A 23290-nucleotide genomic window follows, 5' to 3' on the forward strand; every position below is an offset into this window, starting at 1 on the left:
CTACATCCATGATGGAAGCAATCCAGATTGGATTAAAATTTGCGAATGATGTTGTTCTTACCCTGAAGTTTAATCATGGATCTAAGTAATTCCATCAATATTATGAATTTTAATGCTCGCTCTTTAAAAGCGAAAGAAAATGAATTTTTCAACTTTTTACGAGTTCATAACGTGCATGTTGCTGTTATAACCGAAACATTTTTAAAAACTGGCACTTATTTGAAAAGTGATCCAGATTATAAAGTAATAACTAATAACCGAATGAATCGAAATGGCGGTGGAGTTGCAATAGTTATCCACCGTAGTATGACTTATAGCACGTTACGTGACTTTAAGTTAAAAGTTATTGAAAGTTTGGGCATTGAACTTGAAACTTCCTTTGGGAAAATTATGATTGCAGCTGCATATTTGCCATTCCAATGCACTGGGGAAAATAAAAATTATTTCAAAGGGGATTTGAATAAACTTACTCGGCATAGATCTCGATTTTTGATCATCGGTGATTTTAATGCCAAACACCAATCTTGGAATAATTCAAAAGTAAATTCCAATGGTAAAATTCTGTTCAGAGATTGCACTTCTGGTCTTTATTCGGTTTTATACCCGAATGGGCCAACTTGCTTCTCTTCTGTTAGAAATCCATCAACAATTGATTTGGTTTTGACAAATCAAAGTCAGTATTGTGGTCCTTTAGTGACTCATGCTGATTTTGATTCTGATCATCTTCCAGTAACTTTTTCACTTTCTCATGAAGCAGTTACCAGACCCAATAGTTCTGTGTTTAATTACCACAAAGCTAATTGGGACAGGTATCAGCATCATATTGAGAATAATTTAAATCATGATTTTGTTTTAGAAACCAAAGCTGATATTGATTCAGCCTTGGAATCTTTAACTAATGCAATTTTGAATGCTAGGAATATTGCTATTCCAAAAGTCCAAGTCAAATTTGATTCTCCCATTATTGATGACGATCTTCAGCTTCTGATTCGTCTGAAAAATGTTCGCCGAAGACAGTATCAACGTTCTCGTGATCCTGCACTGAAGCGAATTCAAAAAGATTTGCAAAAGGTTATTGACCACAGATTCACTCTCCTGCGAAATGAAAAGTTCGCAAGAGATGTCGAACAAATTAAACCTTATTCCAAACCTTTTGGAAACTTTCAAAGGTTCTTAAGAAACCTCAAAACCCATCCCTTCTTTAAAAGATGGTGATAATATTCTATTAACTAATGGGGAAAAAGCTCAAAACTTGCTCAGCAGTTTGAGAGTGCTCATAATTTCAACTTTAATGTTTTGAGTCCTATTGAAAATCAAATTTCAATAGAATTTCAGAATATTGTTGAACAAGAATTTTCATCAGATGAAGTTTTTAATACGGATCTGAATGAAATAAAATCTATTATCAAAAATTTAAAAATATGAAAGCCCCTGGTGAGGATGGCATTTTTACATTTTAATTAAAAATTACCAGAAGCAACTTTAAGTTGCTTGGTCAAAATTTTCAACAAATGTTTTGATTTGGCATATTTTCCCAGTAGTTGGAAAAATGCCAAAGTAATTCCGATTTTGAAACCGGATAAAAATCCTGCTGAAGCCTCAAGCTATCGGCCCATTAGTTTGCTTTCATCTATTAGTAAATTATTCGAAAGAATAATTCTTAATAGAATGATGACGCACATTAATGAAAATTCAATTTTCGCTGATGAGCAGTTTGGATTTCGCCTTGGGCATTCAACTACTCATCAGTTGTTGAGAGTTTCAAATTTAATTCGAAGCAACAAATCTGAGGGCTATTCTACTGGCGCTGCTCTTCTAGACATAGAAAAAGCATTTGACAGTGTTTGGCATAAAGGTTTGATTGCGAAATTGAAAAGGTTTAATTTTCCGATTTATATCGTGAAAATTATTCAAAATTATTTGACGGATCGTACTCTGCAGGTATGTTATCAGAATAGCAAATCTGATCAACTACCTGTACGTGCTGGCGTCCCTCAAGGAAGCATTTTGGGTCCAATTTTATACAATATTTTTACTTCTGACTTGCCTGATTTGCCCCCAGGATGTCAGAAATCACTTTTTTGCTGATGACACAAGCATCTCCGCCAAAGGCAGAAGCCTTCGTGTCATCACAAGAAGATTACAAAAAAAGCTTGGATATTTTCAATTCTTATTTGAAAGAATGGAAAATTACTCCAAATGCTGCAAAAACTCAACTTATTATTTTCCCTCACAAACCAAGGGCTGATTTTCTTAAACCAAAAAGTCATCACATTATAAAGATGAATGAGGTTAATTTAAAGTGGGAGGATCAAGTGAAATATCTTGGACTTGGTTTTGACAAAAACCTTACCTACAAGGATCACATTGAAAGTATCCAGGTTAAATGTAACAAATATATTAAATGTTTGTATCCACTAATAAACAGGAATTCTAGACTTTGTCTCAAGAATAAACTGTTAATTTATAAACAAATTTTCAGACCTGCCATGCTTTATGCTGTGCCGATCTGGACAAGCTGTTGCTTAACCAGGAAGAAAAAACTTCAGAGGATTCAGAACAAAATTCTGAAAATGATTCTGAAACTTCCTCCCTGGTTCAGCACCAGTGAACTTTATCAATTAGCCGAAGTTGACACTTTGGACGTTATGTCCAATAAGATAATTGATGCATTTCGACAAAAATCATTGCAGTCTTCAGCTGCATTGATCCGCTCTTTATATAGTTTATAAGTTAGTTTTAAGGTATCCCTTTTCCCTTTTGTACATGTAGGACCTCCTACATTTGAAATCACTGAATTGCGAAAGCTACAATATTTCATGAATAAATGAAAGTTGCTAGTATTTAAAATTGAGGTGAAAAGTCATCGTTTGTGATTGGACACTCAATAATATTTTAACTGAATGAATGTACATGGAAAAAAAAAAATTTGAATAAATATAAATTAAAAAAAAAAATAAAAAAAAAATTGTATAGCTGTTCACAAATTGGATCTAGTTGTCCCTATAATTATTATAGGTGGTGAACAAATGGTTGTTCACGGGTAAAGTGTTCAATTGTCTAGCTGTTCACGAATTGGTTGTAGTTGTCCCTATAATTATTATAGGAGGTGAACAAATGGTTGTTCACGGGTAAAGTGTTCAGTTGTCTACACAGAAAAAAAAATCGGGTAAATTTACATCATTAATGATGTACCAAAAGTGCACGTCATTAATGATGTGAATTTGCATCTAATTCATTTTAAATTTAAATGCCATCCGATGTAATTGTGCCGAACAAACATCTTTCCAAAACATGTAAATTTCCGATGAAATCTACGTAAATTTACCAAAGCTAAATTTTTTTTGCTCCGTTGAATCTTGAATCCGATGTAATTTTCAAATTCTTTTGCAGGTTTATTTAGCTTAGAAGGCACACTTTTAGAAAACTATTTACTAAAGTGAACCATTTTAAACAGTTATGTAGATGCAAAGAATTTGATAATTTTTGTGCAGATTCAGATTCAACGGAGCGGCATATTAACTTAATTTGGAATCACAATCATGTGAGTCTCTTCTCTTACAGATAGTTTTAGAAAATAAGGAAATTAAGCAAAAACTTACTTTTGCTATCTTCTGATCAAACGAAGATGCATGAGTGCTGATGTTAAATCTTATTCTACTGGATCTTGTGCCATCTGTCGATCTAGCTCGATTAAGTTTGTGATCATGCGACCTCGCGCCGCATGCGAAACTCAAAATCCTGATAGCAGATTCGCTGCGACGACTGATGCCCCCGGAGTCGAACCGTTTTAGCAGCTACAACTTCGACCACTTCCAGCTTGAAAATTAAATTGTTACATGAAATTCGACAGCTAAAATAGAATAATTATTGTTAGTTTTAATCACAAAAGCTGTAAAGAAAAAGACAAGGAGAACACAAACCTGTGCAATTATTTCTTTAGAATACCTAGTTGATGATTTATCCGATGCAATTTAGTCATGGGTGATTGCTACGATGCAACCAGATTTTGGTATTGGCCGCCGCATTCTGACTGGTGTGCAGCATCTCTACGAAATCCGGTAACTTCCATGGAATAGTTAATAGTAGATTTAGAAGGCTACCATCTTCTGCCTGAACACTGAAGTTTTCCTTGGTCGATGTTGGTCTGGGCGTGGGCAGCATCAATTACGATCGCCGAGCAGATATCTGCGTCCGCGCCGATAATTTCGAGATCAGCGATCTTCGCCACGTTGTTCAACTTGTTCTCCGAGGTGGCCATGTGATCGGAGATGTACTTGCACACTTCCGATGAGACGTAGATATTCTTCACCAAATCGTCTGCGTTATTCGCATCCCGAAGCGATTATTACAAACGATTTGGTTCCTGCAGCTGCAGCTCACATAACACATTCTCAGCCGGCTGTTCGATCTCTCGCAGGCGCAAAGTTGTGGCACAGTCGTAGGTGATTGCTATCGCCGAATTCTTCCACCAGCTGTTTGTCTAACCAGACCAAACCCAGCGAAGATTTGACATTGTTGGCAAATGACGAGGCATCCCAATCTAGAAAATAACAGAATATGTGATTAGGTTTAGCCATTCCAGTTTACTTTTTAAAATCTACCATTAAATATCGGTTTGTGAGGCGCACCGGTTGTCTGCGATCCCGCTGACGGATTGACGGACACAAAACTAACACTTTTCACGAAAAAACTTGACGCAGCTAGCACGGAATTGCTGCTGTTGCGGTAAAGGAGCGGGTACAAAACAATTTTCACCGATTTCCCGCGGACCGCGACACTGTTTTGCTCGTTTTGTTTTGCTCTTCTTCGTTCCTGTCACTTTTTCGTCGGTCGACGGCAAACTACACAAATATAAAGAAACACTAAAAAATCAACCTAATTTTGAATACACCTTGTAAGAACACAAAATTGCTTACTCCAATTCTGGTGAATCAAAATTATAGTTTCATACACGTAGGCAAATTTGAGTAAGTATTGTAAGTAATTTATTGCCAGCGTGTTTGCTAGAAGCTAGAAGTTTAATGTCATGTTTTTTAGCCACTTTTCTTTGTTTATGTTTGGCCTGTGAAATTCAGATTTATATAATTTTAATTCTGAGTTTTTGAAGTGTGTTGATCTGTATTCAAAGTGCTTAAATAAAATTTCAATTATTTATCACAAGGGAAACAGCAAGGACCGGATTGAACTGTCGCCGAGTTTCTACCATAATCGTCGGGACTGATCAATAGAAATTAGTATTTACCAGCAGATACGGGATACGACTCTACTCCGGATGTGAAGAGTGATCGCGGCCGCCGATAACTTTTTATGAATGCGCAGGCGATGACGTGTCGTGGCCGAAAAAGAAGCTTTCAAGACTCCAACCGTGGAACATCGGATTCACCTGTGCTTAAGGTGCACTGTCGTCAAAGGACCTCCCAGGACAGCACCGATAAGGAATTGGAGAAGATGCTGTTCAAGACTAGGTTACCGCTAGCAGGCCAGCCAAAACAATGGTGAAACCTGAAATCAAATCCCAACCACAAGATAATTGACTGAATTTACGACATAATAATGTCCCCAACGTTTGCAACCTATCAGTGATTACCGTTATTGCCGATTGATGTTAAAATTACTAACGAGCAGGATGCACTGCTTTATACAATGTCCTCCGACATCGTTACGTCGAAATTTGGTACGGAAACTTTTCCACTTCACTCCTCACCAAACAATAACAACATTAAACTGATTCCTTTTGCCAGCTGTCAATCGCCAAACAATCGTGCAATTGAAATTTACATTGTTTTGTCAAAACACTTTAGAATTTTTACATTACAAACTTGATTACATGTTTTTTAAGTTTTCAAATTTGTCATTTGTCAAAAACAAAACAAGCAATTACATGAGATACACGCATTACGTTGAATTTCAGTTTACATGAACCCTCTTTAAGTGTGATTCAACACTTTACGATGAATTTCAATTTTCAATTGAGCTTATTTACATGAAAAACATGAATTCAGTGGCGTGTAATTTTACACTTTTTTTTTCTGTGTAGCTGTTCACGAATCGTAATGAGTTGTCCCTATAATTATTATAGGTGGTGAACCAAAGGTTGTTCACGGGTAAAGTGTTCAGTTGTATAGCTGTTCACAAATTGGATCTAGTTGTCCCTATAATTATTATAGGTGGTGAACAAATGGTTGTTCACGGGTAAAGTGTTCAGTTGTCTAGCTGTTCACGAATTGGTTGTAGTTGTCCCTATAATTATTATAGGAGGTGAACAAATGGTTGTTCACGGGTAAAGTGTTCAGTTGTCTAGCTGTTCACGAATCGTAATGAGCTGTCCCTATAATCATTATAGGTGGTGAACCAAAGGTTGTTCACGGGTAAAGTGTTCAGTTGTCTAGCTGTTCACGAATTGTTTGTAGTTGTCCCTATAATTATTATAGGAGGTGAACAAATGGTTGTTCACGGGTAAAGGGTTCAGTTGTCTAGCTGTTCACGAATTGGTTGTAGTTGTCCCTATAATTATTATAGGAGGTGAACAAATGGTTGTTCACGGGTAAAGTGTTCAGTTGTCTAGCTCTTCACGAATCGTAATGAGTTGTCCCTATAATTATTATAGGTGGTGAACCAAAGGTTGTTCACGGGTAAAGTGTTCAGTTGTATAGCTGTTCACAAATTGGATCTAGTTGTCCCTATAATTATTATAGGTGGTGAACAAATGGTTGTTCACGGGTAAAGTGTTCAGTTGTCTAGCTGTTCACGAATTGGTTGTAGTTGTCCCTATAATTATTATAGGAGGTGAACAAATGGTTGTTCACGGGTAAAATGTTCAGTTGTCTAGCTGTTCACGAATCGTAATGAGTTGTCCCTATACTTATTATAGGTGGTGAACAAAAGGTTGTTCACGGGAAAAGTGTTCAGTTGTCTAGCTGTTCACGAATTGTTTGTAGTTGTCCCTATAATTATTATAGGTGGTGAACAAAAGGTTGTTCACGGGAAAAGTGTTCAGTTGTCTAGCTGTTCACGAATTGTTATGTAGTTGTCCCTGTAACTGTTGTTATGGGTGGTGAACAAATGGATTGTTCACGGGTAAGATGTTCAGTTGTCATGCTGTTCAAGAATTAAATTAGAATTGCTCCTGAAATCATCGTTATAGGTGATGAATACATGGGATGTTCAAGGGTGGAGTATGCAATTGATTGCAAACCGTAATGACTCTTTAAATAGTTTAATGGTGTGTCAGAGGGTTTCTAGAGGAATCGTAACAGCTATTGTAGGTGGTAAATCAGTTTACTCTCCAAGTAGTAAGTTAAAAGAAGGTGTGAATTGTCACAAGAGATGAGCAGAAGTGTTTATTCACGAGTAGTTCTTGGGTTAAAAGTTGGTTTAATCTGTAATTTCTAATGCTTCAGCGAATGACATTTGTTACGTTCAATAATTGGTTATATATATTTTGTTCTAAGATGAAATGTTAATTCAAGAGAGGATCACTGCCAATGTTCCGGAGGTTCGAGAAAAGTGAAGGTCATGTAATTAATGTTTCTTGAATGCCTGGTGTTAATTTGACTAGTGATGTTCACTAGCCAGGGTAAGGGTATTAACTGTAAAACTGACGCTGAGGAGGCTTGTGGATGTCAACTCATGCCTGGCATAGAGATGATTTGTGAATTTTCGCTGTAAGACCAGGAGGAGAAGAGGCTTGTGAATATTCACAGTATAATCTGATGTAAAGCGTTGAGGTGGATTGTGGATTTTCTGGAAGGTCTTGTAAAAAGAAGTTTGTGGATATTATTCGGTGTTAAATTGTAATCCGGTAAAGGTTGTGTATATCATCGAATCAATGGTTAGGATTTTTGACTGGAAACAAAGTACAGCTGTGTTATATCTAATGATAACAGTTTTAGTCTAACTGAAGATAATGGTTTACATTTTATACGCTAACATATTAAAGATAGAGATTAAACGCAACGGGGGAATAATTCGTTGTTTTCAATATGGTGTAGCGTAAGTGAGCATCAACTGCCAAGTAGATTGACAAATCAGAAACTGCGCTAGTGACGAGCTCATTTGCATTTCTTTTGTGATATTAACAGATGTTCGATGGAAGTGAAAGGCAGATAGTTTTATCGTTATGTTTATGTTGTTGTTTCGAAGACATGTCTGGACTTAGATAACTTTAATGAATATTTTGAGTAAGAATTAAGTTATAAGAGGATTTTCTAGTAAGGAGGTTATTCGGAAGTGTTCATGTTCATTGTATGGAATGTTATTCGAAGTTGCTAGATATAAAGATTTTTAGATGACATGGTTGAACATTACTTGTAACACTGTTGCACAGGACTTTGTTTAAAAAATGTCTTACTAAAGTTTTCTGAAGTTTTCACTGCTCAGAAGAATAGATAGATGTTGGTAAATGGTTGAAGATTTATCGAGAGGTTTCTAAATTATTGACGATGGCACGACACTAGAATAAATGCTATTTACTGGATAATATAGTAGGCTAACTAAGCATTGGGTGGTAAAAGTGCTGATTAGTTACATAACTGAAGTTTATCAATCACTACTTTATAAAAGGGCATCAAGAAAGTCTGAAACTGTAGTTCTCATTTTAAATAACTGTTTCTGATTCGGGCATATATCATATAATTTTGCTTAGATGCATGGTTTAGATTAAATTGATTGATAGTGAGTTTTCTGTCCGATTAAATATTAAATAAATAAGTTTTTAGATGTTTCTATGCATTATAACAATCATAGGAAATTTAGAATTGATTTAATTCTGTATAACAATATCGATGTTTATGAATTGCAAAACTATATGTTTTGTTGAACTAGATTTGTTTGATAGTTTAAAGTAGTGAACTATGATTGTGAATAATAAGTATGTTTTATTATAAAATCTTAGGAAATTTTCACTTTACTTAGACGAAGTGGCACTCATTTGTCTAACAGTATGCATGCCTGTGACAGGAATTGAGCAATTATAACTGAGGAAATATATTGTGGTTAATATGAGGTGATATTGATTAACTCAATGAAGTTTCAACATAAGACATTTGACATTTGCATTTGATACTGATTCATTGGAATATTGTTTCAACTTTATTTTGTTCGAAGGTTGGATAGGATCTGAATTAGAATTTATTTGTAAACGAATCATTCTTGTGTTGAAGAAGAAATCGAAACCAAGCCCATCGATACAATATTTTACCTTTAAAGCAGGATATAACTGAGATTAAGATCATGGGATGTTTTTCCGTTACGTTGTGTTGGTGTGTTTTGTTATATATTTTCAGACGTTGTGTAAGACGAATATAGTGAATTGCGCAAGGGCCATAACGGATATATTTTTAAATTTGTTGATTCAGGATATTGTGCTGAGGTAGACGTTCTACTTGGAGAATATATTCCAGTGATATATTTAGTCAAACAAATATAGTTCTCGAGTACATCTTGATGTGATTACCGACATCATCAATATTAAAACAAATAGAGATTCTGTATCCTAGATAAACAAATGTTAAATCAGTAATTTTTAATGTAACATGGCTAAGTTCACAAAAGGTAGAACATAGTAAAAGCGTTTATGTATATGGAAATTGATTATGCATCAACAGATGAAGAAAAAGAATTTATTCAACTTTTGTTGTGTAAGATGTATACATTAGAGTAGCATAATTGATAGGTCACCTTCACGATCTGCATCACATTATTACCATGAATGGGTAAAACAGGTCTCAAGACGATAATATGTCGACGTCGTCGTGCTATCGCACCCGCCATTTTGACGTTCCGAGAAAAACGCGTTTTAATGTTTAACCTTGAATAAACAAAAACAAAAGCACGCAATGTAAACAATAACAAACACGTTTTGTTTGGCTGACCATTTTGTGCATTGTCCCGAAGTTTGGTTGAAGTTGGTTGCTGGAGTCCCGAGTTATAATTAAAAATGTTTACGTTAGTCTAACTTGTACGTGCGTCAAACGCATCCTGACCTGAAATCCCTTTGCCCTTTGTCACACTTACATCAATTTTTAGAGAGTGACAAGATAGCACGACAGGATTGAAACTTCTTTTATATGTAGAGTGACAAAAATATTCAGAGCTTTTTTGGTTTTCATTGAATATCTCAGGATTGAAATCGATTTTTGGGGATCTGTGAAGGTCAAAAGATGAGGCATTGTGAGCTGCACAAAATGGCGTTCTTAACTCAATTTGGCCCAAAATGCACGTACGACAAGTTAGCATGATGGCGACGATGTATAACAGTAAGCAGTAAGTTAGAGTAGAGTTTCACATATGACAGATACTATTTTATTTTAAAGAAGTTAGAGATTTCTATTGACATTGTTAGGTTTTGCACTAGGTCAACATCATTCAAATAAAACCAAGGGGGTTTGTAGGGTCTGATCCGCTGAGTGTCATGCCCCTTGACAGATAAGCTGAGAGAGAATTAGCGTGTGGGGAAAAACCGAAGAGAAAGAGTTAGTTGAGTGGTAGCTGTGAACGAGGACGGTGCTGGCGGCGATGGTGATCGAGTGTGCGGCATTCCGGACATGTGGTCAGAGGGCGGTCGGGAGGATGATCGGCAGCCTGCGAGCTGCGTCCGGAATGGCGAGGACCCCACAACAACCAAAAAGCCGTCGGTAATGTCGATAATTGTCGGTAACGGGCAAAAATGTCATACTCCTATATCGCAAAAAAATGCATGAGGACAGATTTCATGCAGATTCTGATATACTTTCATGCCGCCATGCATCACAATCATGCGACTGCCAGTTGGGTGTATTTTGTATAATTGTGAAATAAAGTTCTTCTGGGTTGAATCTCCGAGGAGGCAGGTGGCCTCTCGGAGCCTTGAAAGCCACCGTCGTCGTCCGTGAGTTGTTGGTTCCGGCAGTCTCACAAAGAGTAAGAACACAACGTAGGGACTGGCCGATTGGGCCGAACAGTTATGTTATGTGTACTAAAACTTGTGCAATGATTTGACCTACATGCCAGTGATGCTGAAAATAAACGCATTAGTGGCCAAACTGCCACAAAAATTGATATTTATGAGAGTAAAATATTGAAAAAAATCAAATGCAAAACGTCAGCTCTGGTTACGTCCAATTCTGGTCAAATTTGGGATTTGTACTCAGTACGCCCACCGAAGCAAACCGCTGAATGCCCGTCCAAAGTCATTTTGTTACATCCTGTTGTAGGTATGATTTATTAAACACAATAGTAGTTACTACCACGGTTGAAATCAAAGTTATAAAATGTGTTTTTTAAGGCAACCCATTACACTCAAAGCCACTTCGAGTGTGTGGTTAACGTGTACATCAAGATACAACCAGAGATGTAGTGAGTAGATTGTATCGAAAGCAAAAACTTCTCTTCATAATGTGTTGCAATTTGCGCCTCCATAAGCGGATAGTGTTAGTATAATGACGAAAGCAGTTTTCTGATTCAGTTCCAAATGGGGTTTGTGCATGACAAACGGCTCTACTACCTTCCCACAATAAAACACTCAACCGCTTCAAATGATGGGAATGGCTAATCGTCAGTTACCGCATAAAATTCCGCAACAGTGAAAAGCAATAAAAGGATTCAACATGGTGGCGGTGCTCAGTAACAATAGTATAGCATTAGACTGGTAGTTTCGTGCCACGGCAAATGAACTGTTGTATTTATAACGTGAAAAGTCGTAATCGTTTTACTCGCTTTTCCTGCTACTTATTGCTCGCTGGTGTGGTCCTCCCTTCCAATTCTGTGCAAGTTGTGTCGCGACTGACACAGTTTTCCATAAATGAGTATTTTTCCCGCTCGCGAAACAAACTTTTCAAATACTCTTCATCATGCAATCTTGCTGTTGGAAACAACCAACTAGCTGTGAAAAAAAAAAACTAAGTTCAAACTGTCTGTTCGACTAATTAATTTCAGGGTAGCTACTTCGAAGCGCTATTATTTCATCAAGAGCCAGCTCACCAACTGACTGACTGCTGCTGGTTGCAACTAAATGAACTTTGCATGAAGGAGTGTAGAAACGAGGTCCTGGGAAAGTTGAAAGGGAAATAACACTCTAGATGGGCTGCTGATTGAATTGTTTGTCACGAACCAGGAAACTGGTGGAGTTGTAGTCGATACGTTTACGATGCTGGTGTGCGTACAAAAGTTTCAGAATAGCACAGGAACTGGCAGCATCAAGTGATGGTTCTCCAGTACTGGAAGTGCAATCCGATTCAATCAAAGAAAGACTTATTTGTTTACTGCAGCCCAATGCGTTCCAGGAATAATACAGTTTGTATTTTAAAAGCATCTATGAAAAAAGAGATAATAGAATTTAATAAACAAAAAAAAAACGCGTGGAAGGCGTAAGATAAAAGAACTTCGGAAGTCTATAAATTACAACCCCAAATACGAGCTTTATTGATTACGACTATAGCTGGCGATCCAGCTTTGAAGTTAAATGTGAATTTACCGCAAAATCGAATAATATTTTTTATTTGATTCATCGGTAACTTTTCTGAAATGTTTTCAAAGAAATAGATCTATGTATTTTTTAACATCCTAATCCCAACACTGTGATTGATTTATGATGTTGCAATTAATTTACGAAACACGTGCAATTGATGTTATGATTAGTTTTCACGGCATGTAGTCGGGCTTCACCCACAGCTGACAATAACTGCAAAACAAACAGAAAACAATGTTTTCAATTTTCAATTGTGACAAAACCAAACGTTGTCATACCCACCGGCGGGCCCACTCTCTGGCAACTAATTAAGTGGTGTGAACAGCACGTGGAATGTGACCACCCACCCAGCACACACACACACACACACACACACACACACACACACACCACCACCACCAACGTCGGGCAAATCGGTGAGCTGCGAATGTTAATTGATTGTTCCTGGAACCGCAAAACCAACGCGAATCTGTTCGGTTTTCGCGGTGTCGACACACACACACACACACTCACACATACACACGTGTGTGCGTTAATCAAGACCAGGTGTTCCGGGCAGATCCAACGGCGGAAAATCCCGTTGCGATGTGAGCGGGTGCGGGTCGTCATGGTAGCCGTGGTTCTAACTACAGGGGTGTGAAGTCATCATCTTGCCAGTTAGTGGTCAATCATGAACCCTCCAATTGGGGCGGTCTCGTTTAACTAACCAAACATTTGCTACTGCTCATTGATTTCGTTGGTATTAATTTAACTAATATCAAGTGATATGCATAACGTTATTTTCCAATTTCTTCAATGTTTGCGTGTAGAAATAGGATGATGTGTAGCTAGTGCACACAAATTTACAAAGTTGCATGCAATATGTAAAAGAAATGAATAGCTCTGATTCTCCAGACAAAAAAAAACACATTTTTTATGACTTTATTAAAAAAAAAGAAAACAACTTTGCGCTTCGAGACAAGTCATGTAGAAACATACTACATAGTATCCGGCATCACCTTCTTTTAGTGGTTAAAAAATGGACAAAGACGAGCAGCATTGTACAGTCATCCCTCATATTCGGAACAGTTTACAGATCAGCCAATGTTCAAAAAAATCATATAAAATCGTCATTTAAAAGCTTTTCTTGCGATCTTTCAAATACTGTATCGAACAACTGCAAACTTTAACATTTATATCAAGTTTTTGAAGAAAAACTTTGACCCTTGAAATCCACAAATTCTGAACACTTTTTTCTTACGGATGTAAACAAACTTTGGATCTTTCCAGGAAAACATTTTTGTAACAAAAAATTACTACACCCACTGCAACCATTCAACTAGAGCTTAGTGATGTTTTATTCGTGGTCTGATAACTTTTTTGTGTGAAAATATCAGTAAATTCAGGTGTTCCACAATTGTGGAAACCACAATAACATCACACAATCATGGAACAGACAATTTGGAGGCAGTGTTTTGTTGCTCAGGATAAAATAATCATGAAATGAAGTTTTTTGGTCAAAAAGTACTACTTTTACTAGTGAAATAGCAAGAAAATGTCCAAATAAAGGTCTTAAAAACAGCAGGGTCAAGAAAAAAGCTGCATTTGACATGCTATTGACAAATTATCACAAAAGTATTCTGAATTTGTGGGTGTTCCAAATATGTGGGATGACTGTACATAAGTTTGATGAATAACTAGTGTTGCGAAGCACCTCCAAATTGATTCCAGGAATTGCTCTACGATCCAATAGGGTCCTAAAGTCCTATGGCGTCATCCATAAAGTATGTCACGCTCTAGGGGGGGAGGGGGGGTCTGAGCAAGTGTGACATTGCATGTTCTAAGTATAGGAAAAGCGTGACAAAGGGGGGGGGGGAGGGGGGGGTAAATTTGGGCTGATTTTAGCGTGACGTACTTTATGGATGAAGCCTATGTAAATTTGTATCTACAACGGTCAAAAAAACACGTTAAAATCTATTTTAAGTTATTTTTTAATCTAAAAGCGAAAAAAATAGTTTTGTCAAGTCAACATTTTTTAATGAATCAAAATGTCAAGCAGGAGACTTTTTTCAGAATTGATTTAAAAATACGTTTTGTACCCTTTGTGGTCACACAAGTAATAATTGTACTTACAAAAATAAACTTTTATCGTTGTGAAAAATAATATAAGCAATTTAAATTTAACTTAAGGACCCAATCGTACGACGTTATCCTGCCACGCTACCTTTTTATCTCCATTGCACAGTGTTCGGAATGGCAAAACTAAGTGGAATAAATTGATAACTCCTTTATTTGACGTCCTAGCCAAATGGTGTCTTTGGAAGAGTTGTTGTACTTGATAAGGGCTATCTTTTGATGCTATTGACATACAGGATGACGACCTTCCAGGGTGTCAACCAAAAACTAACTTTGTTGGATGACGTTGTAGGGCTTTGATGTCTTGGGCAAAGTTGTAGAGGAGAAAATTTCATGAAAGTTTGTTGAAGGCACCAAATTTGTAGCTCTTAATCTACTCGAGATATACGCAATTTTTGCCAAAATGGTTCAAAAAAGCACTTTTTTGGTGATAACTCAAAATGTTAGCATTTTAGCGGCCTACTATGTTCTGAAGAGTTGTTTATGACATAAAATTACACATCTTTGCCGAGGACAGCAAAATGTTTTGAGCATTTATTGAAGAGTTATAACCATTTTTATGTGATTTTGGGCCTATTTTCAAGTTGCTATGTTTTCAAAATGGCGCATTTTGGCGCAAAACCGAACAATGCACCTGAAAGTACACACTTTCAACTACATTTCTCGAAAATATCACCGTGTCTATCCGTGTCTATTTTTAGATATCTCGATTTGAATTTGACGGTTTTTAATTAATCTATTAATAAATATTAATCGAAATCATATTGAATACGAGTTGAAAATCGGTGAATTGAAGGGAAAATTGATCAATTTTTATGGAAAATACTTTGCCTATAAAAAAAAAATTAACTGACCAAATATAAAAGGAAATATTTAATTTTAAATACGAACAATTATTTATAATTTTAATTTACATTATTTTTGGGCTAAACATGTTTTTATTCATAATTTTAGAATGTGTGTCATAATTTTAAGCATAAACAATGTATTTTCCATAAAAATCGATTAACTAACCGATTATTACCACGTTTTCAATAAGATTCCACTTTAAAATATAAATAAATTGATTAAAAACCGCCAAATTCAAATCGAGATATCTAAAAATAGACACGGATAGACACGGAGATACTTTCAGGGAATGTAGTTGAAAGTGTGTACTTTCAGGTGCATTGTTCGGTTTTGCGCCAAAAACCGCCATTTTTAAAAAATAGCAACTTGAAAATAGGCTCAAAATCACATAAAAATGGTTATAACTCTTCAACAAAGGCTCAAAACATTTTGCTGTCCTCGGCAAAGATGTGTAATTTTATGTCATAAACAACTCTTCAGAACATATTAGGCCGCTAAAATGCTAACATTTTGAGTTATCACCAAAAAAGTGCTTTTTTGGACAATTTTTGCAAAAATGGCGTATATCTCGAGTAGATTAAGAGCTACAAATTTGGTGCCTTCGACAAACTTTCATGAATTTTTTTCCTCTACAACTTTGCCGAAGACACCAAAGTCCTACAACGTCATCCAACAAAGTTAGTTTTTGGTTGACACCCTGGAAGGTCGTCACCCTGTATGTCAATAACTTCAAAAGATAGCCCTTATCAAGTACAACAACTCTTCCAAAGACACCATTTGGCTAGGACGTCAAATAAAGGAGTTATCAAATTATTCCACTTAATTTTGCCATTCCGAAACACTGTGCATTGACTAAAACTTTATAATTATAAAATAATTATTGACTTTAAATTTGCCTTTCTAATTTGTAAAAATATTGATACCTTTTTTCATAGATTTCAAAGTTAAAAGCATAAAATTGAAAACAATGCGTACAAACTTTGTGATCCCGTCACGAATGAATCGACCATTAGATGTAAATTTGAAGTGTAAAAGACGTAAATTAAATTATTTTGCTGATACCAAATCATTCAACACTTCCTGATTTGCCATGTTTTTATTTTCACTGCCAACCCAACAAGAGCAGGCAGAATTATACATCAAAGTTCCTCAAATTTTATTGAACAAAGTTCCAAAGTGATCGAAATGTATGTGTGGCAGTTCAGATTTACAACCGAACAAATTCAAATCATCTAAAACAAATTTGAAAAAAGAATAAAATTGCAACAATTTTGCAAAATACCAGCAAAGGAAATAATTATGTATAATAATTTGTACAAAAAAACCATAAAAATAAATTAGCGGGGTATTAAAAAAAATCTATGTGGTCCTTAAATTCAATAAATAGCAATCTCCGATAAAATTTACGAATTCTTTCCACAATATGTTTCGTTTCATCGCATCGGGGTAGGTATGATTCCACACGGCATCGTTTAACCACTGCCAGTTTCTTCATTCATCGAGTTCACAGCTGCTGCAGAGCTTCGTGTGCCGTTGAAATGAACTCCGCCGTTGGCGCATGCCAACTGGTGGTCCCATTTTCCTCGGAATTCCGGCTGGGGGAAAAAGCCGGCTTCGGGCCCGAACTTCCTCCCCACCAAACAACCCGAAGTGTGTGCGTACGATAGCAACAAAACATCATTGTTTAGATCCCGAATTCTTCAGTGCCGTGGAAACTCGCGTGCCGGAACCATTCTGGCGTGTGTTGGCAAAAACGTGGTGGAAAAACTTTCACGAGTGTGTTGACATTAAACGACGAAATCGAGAAACGCGTGCGGCGTCGGAAGTGCTACGCGACAGTGTGTGAAACAAAACGGGAAACAACTTTGCTAAAAAGGACACAAACTCACTCAGTATGTCCGAGTCCGTCCCATAAGTGAAATTTATTCAGTCACAGGCCGCCGGTTCAAAGCCGGAACGGAGCGTAATCACATGTTATCTGGCCCAGTCTATCTAATAATGCGAAGGGATAACAAACACGAGACAGCGTCGTCGACGTCGGGAGTTTGTGGTTGGTGGCCACAAACAGGACGTCGAGGAGGAAGTAAACGGAATCGCAAACCAAAATCCGGTTACCGGGAAGTAAAAAGAGATGTATGGCTGGATCCTCTTGGAGAGCACCGGATAAACAGAAAGGACCAACAGCTTCAGAGAAACGTAAGTAGAAAAAGAATGACATGCTAAAGGAATCTCCCCTGCTCTCTTTTTATTTTTATTTTTTTATTTTTTGCCCCTCGACCTTTGGTATGCTTTTATCAGAGAAGGAAAAAAATAAGGGAGAAGCGTGAGAGCAACTGTTTGAATAAAATATTATCCTGTAATTGATATCATCATTAGTCTCGTTGAGGTGTTGGATGCCACTAAACAAACAAACACACAAACACATGCCATGGCAGTGTTTTTCTCCCTGCACTGCATTTTAACATTGTTGTTCATGAGGCAGGGTATCCACTTTTTCATTCTGGTCCTTTAGAAATTTGGATTTAGGGTGAATACGACTTTAAAAATTTCATAGACTATCTATGGAATTAGATTTTTTATGTTTTATTGAAACTTCATTGACAGATTTAAAAGATTCACTTTATCACTTCACTACACAAGTTTTGCTCTCCTAGCTACCTGCTGTTTATTCGACCGTATCAATATTTTTTTTAGGTTACACAGCAAAAAATCCGATGGCAAAATCGCATGCAAAAGCATGCACATCACCTTTGTCAAATTTTGCAAACACAAAAAAAGCACCCGACGGGATTCAAACCCAGCACCAACAGTAAGGACTGGCCCACTCGGCCATCAGACCGATGAAATTAGTAAGGATGAACGCATATACCAGCTTGACATTTCGGTCAAGTAAGTTTCCCATACTGATGGGCTAGATATTTCAGGGTGTAAAATCACATAAAATTGCATAAAATAATGCAATATTTATTGTACACACAGGCCTTTTACACGCAGCTGGATTACTACTTTTTTAGCTGTGTAGGTTTGGCTTTCGGTCTATTCCCCAAACAGACCGGAAGCCAAACCTAACCTAAAAAAAATCCTGGCTACCCCTTACAGTACGTTTTCTTCCAGGATAGTAAAGGACTAAGCTGAGAACAGCGAAGAAAACGAAAACGAGATTTTCTGCTGTCAGATATTATTGGTAGTAGTTAGCGAAAACAAACCAACATAACTAAGTTGTTGGTTTTAATTTTGCCCAGTTTCTTGTTTTTGCGAAACATTTATCTGGCAAATCTAATCTAATCTACACAGAAAAAAAAATCATGGTAATATTACATCTGGGAAGGAGTACATCTTTTATGTCAGAAAAAAGGTGTAATTTTACCTCTGGAAATGTGTAATTTTACCACTTTTCTGGTGTAATGTCACTTTTTCAGTCTAAATTGAGGTAAAATTACATCATAAAAGAGGTAATATTCAAGCTTCCAAAATTAAAGCTTCCAAATTTACATTATTTTTTTCTGTGTAATCTAATCAGACCCTAGCGCAGCCAATCTTTCGAAGGGATCCTGGAAAGTACCTTAGGTTAGATTACGCCTAGCACTCTTCTTGTCATTTATTAACATTTGTAGTGCGAAATTGAATCGGAATGCATTGAAACATCACAAGCGTTAAGGCAGCTAGGCCTACTGCGTAAAGCCGTATCGCAGAGATGACTCGTAATTGGGTTGAGTTTGAGCACTGAGTGTTCGAACAACAACATAATTCTGAATCGACAGGGTGGAAGTGTGGAGACACACCACCATACGCTCCGAGATTTTGGTTGTATTCGTTGAGAGCACCATGCTAAGAAGGTTTGGTACTCCGGGACCCTTTGGGATGGGACATTGTATTTCCACGAATGCCCTGGACACTATTTGCCGTGGTCATAGCGCCACAACTCGCTCTCTGTAACAGTATTCCTAATTCCAGTCCACGCTCACCAAGTCGTCATGGCCTAGTGGGTTGCATTTTTGCTTATCAATCCAAATGACGGAGGATCGAACCCCACCTCGAGCGACTTTATTTTTTTGTTCATATTCATCATTTCAAATTTTTAATTTCTAAACATTCTCGTTGGGAGCAGATGGGCATCGAACCAAGAACCATTCGCTTACAAAGCGAACACCGTGACCAGTCGGCCACGGCTGCTCTTAACCTTCCCTTGGTATTAAAAAAAAATCACACATAAGGTATTGGGGTCCTTTTCGACCCCAAACTTTAAAAAATCGTCAAAAATCCAGTTTTTGACCGATTCCGGTTCTTTTGGTCACAAATGAAAGCTTAGAACGTTCCCTTTCCGAAACCGACCTGGAAAACCGGATTTGGTCATTGTGGCCACCGGGAATCGGCTACAACCGAAAAAGGACCTTTTTGAGACCCCAACTTTGACGACCTGTATCTCCGGCAAATTTCAACCAATCAGGATGCTCCGGGTTGCATTCGACAGGTATTTACCTGTACTTTGACCACAAATATTAATATCAGGGCCAGGTGACCTACCGGTTCCGGAAATCCGGAACATCCGAATAGTTCATGTGTTCCTGTTTTTCACATATATGTGATACCAATACTCTCATGATAGTTGAAATTGATCCATAAAACTTACTTAAAACACAATACACGATTGCCAGAACCACTCTGGAGTGTTAGTAGCCACTTCCGGGTAACCTGGAACCGGTTCCTGGGTACCCGATGAACGGCCAACTTGACTTTTTTGGTGAAAACCTATCATGTTGCACATCTAACTCCATGAAATTGAAAGATATGTCCATATTTGGTAATGCCGTTGTTCGCTGAGCCATCCTGGCCAATCTGGAACCGGTTACCGGTGGCCCCTTGGGGACACTTCAAGAATATGAGAGAAACCCTATCATCCGACATATCAAACTTCATAAAATTGAAAGATGTGTCAATTTACGGTCATGCCGTTGTTCGCTGACCCATTCTGGCCAATCTGGAGCCGGTTACCTGTGGCCCTTTGGGGACACTTCCGGAATATGAGAGAAACCCTATCATCCGACATATCAAACTTCATAAAATTGAAAGATATGTCAAATTACGGTCATGCCGTTGTTCGCTGACCCATTCTGGCCAATCTGGAGCCGGTTACCGGTGGCCCCTTGGGGACACTTCCAGAATATGAGAGAAACCTATCATCCGACATATCAAACTTCATGAAATTGAAAGATATGTCAATTTACGGCCATGCCGTTGTTCGCTGACCCATTCTGGCCAATCTGGAGCCGGTTACCGGTGGCCCCTTGGGGACACTTCCGGAATATGAGAGAAACCCTATCATCCGACATATCAAACTTCATGAAATTGAAAGATATGTCAATCTACGCTCATGCTGTTGTTTGCTGACCCATCCTGGCCAATTTGGAACCGGTTACCGGTGGCCCTTTGCCCCTTGGGGACACTCTCGGAATATGAGAGAAACCCATCATCCGACATATCAAACTTCATGAAATTGAAAGATATGTCAATTTACGGTCATGCCGTTGTTCGCTAACCCATTCTGGCCATCATGGAACCGGTTACCTGTGGCCCCTTGGGGACACTTCCGGAATATGAGAGAAACCCTATCATCCGACATATCAAACTTCATGAAATTGAAAGATATGTCAATCTACGCTCATGCTGTTGTTTGCTGACCCATCCTGGCCAATTTGGAACCGGTTACCGGTGGCCCTTTGCCCCTTGGGGACACTCTCGGAATATGAGAGAAACCCATCATCCGACATATCAAACTTCATGAAATTGAAAGATATGTCAATTTACGGTCATGCCGTTGTTCGCTAACCCATTCTGGCCATCATGGAACCGGTTACCTGTGGCCCCTTATGACACTTCCGGAATATGAGAAAAACCTATCAAAAATCATGAAATTGAAAGATATGTCAATCTACGGCCATGCTGTTGTTTGCTGACACATCCTGGCCAATTTGGAACCGGTTACCAGTGGCCCCTTGGGACACTTCCAGAATATGAGAGAAACCTATCATCCGACATATCAAACTTCATAAAATTGAAAGATGTGTCAATTTACGGTCATGCAATTGTTCGCTGACCTTTGGTTGACATATCCATGAATTTCATGAAGTTTGATTCGTCGAATAATAGGGTTTCTCTCATATTCTGGGAGTGTCCCCAAGGGGCCACCGGAAACCTGTTCCAGAATTGCCAGAATGCATAAGCAAAGAATGGCATGACCGTAACTTGACATATCTATCAATTTCATAAAGTTTGATATGTCGGATGATAGGGTTTATCTCGTATTCCGGGATTGTCCCAAGGCCACCGGGAACCATTTCCAAAATGGATTAGCGAACAACGGCATGACCGTAACTTGACATATCTATCAATTTCATAAAGTTTGATATGTCGGATGATAGGGTTCTCTCATATTCCGGATTGTCCCAAGGGGCCACCGGGAACCATTTCCAAAATGGATCAGCGAACAACGGCATTACCGTAGATTGACATGTCTTTCAATTTCATAAAGTTTGATATGTCCGATGATAGGGTTTCTCTCATATTCCGAGAGTGTCCCTAAGGGGCCACTGGTAACCGGTTCCAGATTGGCCAGAATGGGTCAGCGAACAACGGCATGACCGTAGATTGATATATCTTTCAATTCCATGAAGTTGGATATGTCGGATGATAGGGTTTCTCTCATATTCCGGAAGTGTCCCCAAGGGGCCACCGGTAACCAGCTCCAGATTGGCCAGAATGGGTCAGCGAACAACGGCATGACCGTAATTTGACATATCTTTCAATTTTATGAAGTTTGATATGTCGGATGATAGTGTTTCTCTCATATTCCGGAAGTGTCCCCAAGGCCACCGGTAACCGGCTCCAGATTGGCCAGAATGGGTCAGCGAACAACGGCATGACCGTAAATTGACATATCTTTCAATTTCATGAAGTTTGATATGTCGGATGATAGGGTTTCTCTCATATTCCGGAAGTGTCCCCAAGGGGCCACCGGTAACCGGTTCCAGATTAGCCGGAATGGGTCAGCGAACAACGGCATGACCGTAAATTGACATATCTTTCAATTTCATGAAGTTTGATATGTCGGATGATAGGGTTTCTCTCATATTCCGGAAGTGTCCCCAAGGGGCCACCGGTAACCGGTTCCAGATTGGCCAGGATGGCTCAGCGAACAACGGCATTACCAAATATGGACATATCTTTCAATTTCATGGAGTTTGATGTGCAACATGATGGGTTTTCACCAAAAAAGTCAAGTTGGCCGTTCATCGGGTACCCGGGAACCGGTTCCAGGTTACCCGGAAGTGGCCACTAACACTCCAGAGTGGTTCTGGCAATCGTGTATTGTGTTTTAAGTAAGTTTTATGGATCAATTTCAACTATCATGAGAGTATTGGTATCACATATATGTGAAAACAGGAACACATGAACTTTTCGGATGTTCCGGATTTCCGGAACGGGTAGGTCACCTGGCCCTGATATTAATATTTGTGGTCAAAGTACAGGTAAATACCTGTCGAATGCAACCCGGAGCATCCTGATTGGTTGAAATTTGCCGGAGATACCGGTCGTCAAAGTTGGTGTCTCAAAAAGGTCCTTTTTCGGTTGTAGCCGATTCCCGGTGGCCACAGTGACCAAATCCGGTTTTCCAGGTCGGTTTCGGAAAGGGACGTTCTAAGCTTTCGTTTGTGACCAAAAGAACCGGAATCGGTCAAAAACTGGATTTTGATGATTTTTAAGTTTGGGGTCGAAAAGGACCCCAATACCTTTAAAGTAACTTTTTTATGGACGCTCCCCTAGGGGTCGTCCAAGGTTTGTTTGTTTTGTGAAATGTGTATTTATACTATAAATTTAATG

General features: G+C 38.2%; 2 long non-coding RNA genes across 2 annotated transcripts in view; one reads left to right on the forward strand and one right to left on the reverse strand.

Moving 5' to 3' along the window:
* Nucleotides 1-3644: 3644 nt before the first annotated feature.
* On the reverse strand, nt 3645-4956 carry LOC6049965. The gene is made up of 3 exons (XR_005277625.1): nt 4605-4956; nt 3924-4543; nt 3645-3853 (listed from the first exon to the last, which is right to left on the reverse strand). It is a non-coding gene; the product is annotated as an uncharacterized LOC6049965 (long non-coding RNA).
* A 12170-nt stretch (nt 4957-17126) lies between these two features.
* LOC119768088 overlaps nt 17127-23290 on the forward strand; it is a 29620-nt gene continuing 23456 nt past the window's right edge. Inside the window, exon 1 of the long non-coding RNA XR_005277904.1 lies at nt 17127-17608. This is a non-coding gene — a long non-coding RNA (uncharacterized LOC119768088). The remainder of the gene's footprint in view (nt 17609-23290) is intronic.

This window comes from Culex quinquefasciatus, chromosome 2, assembly GCF_015732765.1.
Source record: "Culex quinquefasciatus strain JHB chromosome 2, VPISU_Cqui_1.0_pri_paternal, whole genome shotgun sequence".
NCBI classification, from domain to species: domain Eukaryota; kingdom Metazoa; phylum Arthropoda; class Insecta; order Diptera; family Culicidae; genus Culex; species Culex quinquefasciatus.